Here is a 4647-nt window from a genome sequence, read left to right on the forward strand (position 1 = left end):
GGAAAGAGTCTTCCATCAACCCCCCAAGAATGGCACTCTAGAGATCACTCCAGATGTGACAAGCACATGGGTACACTGCAAGTTAATTAAAACCAGTGATAGCTCCCTACACTAACTAGTTTTACATGCATATGTGCTGTGCTGTGTAAAACTATATGCTACAGGGACCAACTGGACAGTCCCATTTCTTTTCCAGCAACAAGCACATCAAGAATGCTTTTAGGCTTTGTCAAATGAACTTGGTACTGGTCAAACAAATAGATCTGACATGCAGACCTGGGAATGAAAAATAATTGTTGTAAACCAAGCACATAAAATCCAATTTCTATACAGTAACTTTCAAGCAAATTGTTGAAATGCTGCACTAGTGATCCAAAATCACAAGACAGAACTAAATCAAAATGGCATAGGTAAAATTTGACTGGACAACATGATTCTCCTTATCCAAATCCAAGCAAAATACCTACAAGAAAAATAATAAGAACAAGGGTGAGGAGTGATCTAGGGGTTAGCTTTAATACTAGGAGAAATAATGGCAATGGAATTTTGGAGTAGGTACTGATCTCAGTTTGGATTTTAATCTCTCTGTTATTGTGACTTCTGCACTGAAATCAACCCCGAGAAGCAGATTTTCTTGCGTGCCCATGATAAGCTTGGTACAGGACTGTGATGGTGAAACAGCTTGATGATCACATCTCTACTTGCGTCAGTGCTGTTAGAGCTTCACAACAGTCTAGTAACTGTTGTCTATGTTGTACCACTGCCATCTATTTCTTCAGAGGCTATATGTACAGTATAGTTAAGCTGACTTATTACCACTATATAGCTCTGTCAACCGCTGAAACTCCTAGCTAGCCATCGTAGCCAGATTCTGGCCCCCCATGACGAAGATAATATCAGTTGTGATCTTCATCTAACATCTTCTACAGCTGCAGGAATTTTGAGTGTGGTCTTACTAGTCTAGTAAATTGCATCCAGCAGTAGCAAGTCCCAGATCCTTGAGAAAAATATCTTACTTACTGGCATCATGGACAATTCTAAACAACAATGTAAGAAATATGTAGTTGTCCATTTTGAATGACCTTGAAACAACTCTTTCAGTGCCTCTTAGATCAGGCTTCATGCTCGTACTTCACAGGAATACATCGCAGTTTACCATCATGGAATAATTTACTTATGTTACTTTGGTCAGAACGAGTTTAAAAAATCAACACATACAGATATCTAAAGGGACGATAATCATCAACTCACAGCAAATATTCAGTCCCATAACGAATGTATACTGAATAGGAATTCTCCTAAGTTCATTTATTGCTTGAAAGGTACCTCTCCCCTCCTTGAAAATGAAGCATTTCTGTCAAGCCTAATATGTGTATGGACAGGGAACAGTATTAGAGAGAAGTGGGCCATTACCTTGCCGCCAACATGCTCTGTGGAGTTTGGAGTTCAACCTATGTGTGTGGACATGATGAGAGGACTCTGGCCAAATTCCATAAGAAGGTCAAGTCCCATTAGGTCTCAGGATGCGATGATTATGATATTCCTCCAGCCATCCTTTTAAAGCAGCATCTTATTATAGATTCACTTACGTCTCATCAAAACATATGCACACGTACCACTTTGCATATCATAAGGCATTACTGATGGTACAGAAAGCATCCAGGAGCGCAGAAATGCTAGAACTTGGCTGAGCACGTTGGCTCCGCTGCAGGCGAACCTACATGAAGTTAATTGCTGCCAAAAGGCAACATAACTAAAGAGCTCAAATTTTTGCCTCAGGGGCTGCAAAATTCTGGGGTTCCTGGAGAACTTGTGAACAGCCCGAAGTAAAAGCTAAGAAAAAAGTCATTACCTGCCTTCAGCAATGCTTTACGCCAAGCTACTTCACCCTCCAAAACATCTTCTATTCTTAGAAAACAAGTTAATTAAAGATTCTCCTCTGCAGCTCCCAAACAGGACAAGGCTTGCCCTCGTGCCATTGCTTCCTAGTGATATAGGTAAGGAGGAATGCTCTGACAAAAGTTTAGGATGTAGGATTTCCTTAACCTGTTGATTAACTTCCACCTTCCACAACGTAAGACTTTGTGAATCTCTGTCCCCTCCACTACTCTAAACAACATATTTTCAGCCAGCCCTACCCCACATTAAGACTGCAGAAATTTCTAGAATCTCTTCAGTGTCTACCTTCTGTTGTGACACCTATGGTCCAGTGACTATATACAGCAGCTGAGGAGAATATAGTTAGAGACAATTACCAATGAAACCTAAAAATGGAAACCTTAAAACTCTTACACAATAGCCTTAGCTAAGTAGTCTAGTTCTGTCTCTTAATTGAGACCTGTTTATAGTTACATAGCCCATGAAATGTGAAGTATGAGGATCTGGCTTCAAACGGGCTGCATAAAACTGAACACTATTAAAAGAACAAACAAGCATATGACATTTTCTATGAAAAGCACTTTCTTTGGTTCAATTAATCCTCTGGCTTAAGGTTTTAAAGCATATTTAATGGTAATCCAAACACGGTGAGCAAACAAACGGGATCAAATGACTAGTTTCCAATTCTATCTGCTTATTTAGTACAGGAAGAGCACTGAACTCTGGTCTGCGTTGACAGAGAGAAAGGATGACACTTCTCATCCCAGGAGGCTTCCACGCAGAGATGTCTGAAACTCAGTAGTAAATTGATTACATAGGTGATTCTGCTGGTTCTGGCAACCAGAAAAAAAGCAGACAATCTATTTTTAGCATGGCACTTCATTATCAGTTTAATGGCATCCCAAGGTTTATCAGCCTGTCAGGTCAGAAAGAAAGTGCACCTTGTTAGAAGGATGCACTGAAACAAATTTCCTCATTAAGTACCATGTCTCCTAGTGTCCCTATTGCCAGAAGGATCATTTTTCACCCTGTAAGTTGGATAACTAAGAGTCAATCATTTTCTGTTTTACGTTAGGCTGTTTCCATCACTTTTACCTTTCTTGTCTCTGGCTACTGCATTTTTAAGTGGTTGCTTCTGGGTCTTGATATATTTTCCATACATATTTCATAATAACATGGATACTGAAGTAGAAAAACAGATTACTTTATGTATGAAGATCTTAGTAGACCAGTGAATCTTAGTGAATTTTTGTCTCATCGTTTTGAGACTGCTGCATTGCCAAAAGTATGTTTGTCCTTAGATTTGTTTAATATTCTATCAAAAGCATCTCCAGTGTTTTTGTTAGGAAGCTTACATCCTCCAACAACTCTCCTTCCTTTCTACCTCCTAGTTTGTCTTGTACCGTGCCTGCAGATGCAGAATGAATTCCTAACATCACATCATTCTATAAAATAAATCTTAATGCTCTTGACATATTTGTCTATGTAATAACCTCCAGGCATACCATTTATTTGTAACCCTAATGAAGAACGCTGATTCAAAAGAGTGACAAAAATTAGCTGAAAGTAAGCCAAAGTCTTGTTCAAACTCCTCCTCAGTGCAGCTCTTCTCCAAAGCTAAACAGTCCCATCTTTGCAGTAATTAAAACACATATGTGCATCTAAAGTTTGCAAGATCTGCCCTTTCTGACAATCAGCATCTGCCTCACACACATTACGTTCCTGGCTGCTGATACAGCCAGTGGATGGACTAATTACAGATAATTATTTGTGACCAAGTGTTCCCAGAAACTGAACTGAGATTATCTGTCTCATTGTATATAGCCATCAGCTCATAACTTCCAAGCAGAGCTGAAAAAAGCAGAACAGAGGTAGAAAACTCACTGTCTTAGCCCGAAAATACTGAACAACCCTGGCCCCCGCCACAGCTTGGGTGCCTTGTCGAAAACAAAACAACAGGAGCCTAACACTCAACAGTGTTCCTCAGGGCTCAGTGTTGGGGCCAGTTCCATTTAACACCTTCATTGATGATTTGGACGAGAGGATCGAGTGCACCCTCAGTAAGTTTGAAGACACCACCAAGCTGGGTGGGAGTGTTGATCTGCTGGAGGGTAGGAAGGCTCTGCAGAGGGATCTGGACAGGCTGGATCGATGGGCTGAGACCAACTGTATGAGGTTCAACAAGACCAAGTGCCAGGTCCTGCACTTGCGTCACAACAACCCCATGCAACGCCACAGGCTGGGGGATGAGTGGCTGGAAAGCTGCCCGGCAGAAAAAGACCTGGGGGTGTTGGTCGACGGTTGGCTGAACATGAGCCAGCAGTGTGCCCAGGTAGCCGAGAAGGCCAACAGCATCCTGGCCTGTATCAGAAATAGCGTGGCCAGCAGGACCAGAGCAGTGATCATCCCTTTGTACTCTGCACTGGTGAGGCCGCACCTCGAATACTGTGTTCGGTTTTGGGCCCCTCACTACCAGAAGGACATTGAGCTGCTGGAGCGTGTCCAGAAAAGGGCAAAAAAGCTGGGGAACAGCCTAGAGAAAATGTCTTACGAGGAGCGTCTGAGTGAGCTGGGGTTGTTTAGTCTGGAGAAAAGGAGGCTGAGGGGAGACCTGATCGCCCTCTACAACTACCTGAAAGGAGGTTGTAGCGAGGTGGGGGTTGGTCTGTTCTCCCTGGTAACTAGTGATAGGACGAGAGGAAACTGTCTCAAGTTGTGCCAGGGGAGGTTCAGGTTGGATATTAGGAAGAACTTCTTCACTGTAAGAGT

The sequence above is a fragment of the Cariama cristata genome, unplaced genomic scaffold (assembly GCF_000690535.1).
Source record: "Cariama cristata isolate BGI_N322 unplaced genomic scaffold, ASM69053v1 scaffold9743, whole genome shotgun sequence".
Classification (NCBI taxonomy): domain Eukaryota; kingdom Metazoa; phylum Chordata; class Aves; order Cariamiformes; family Cariamidae; genus Cariama; species Cariama cristata.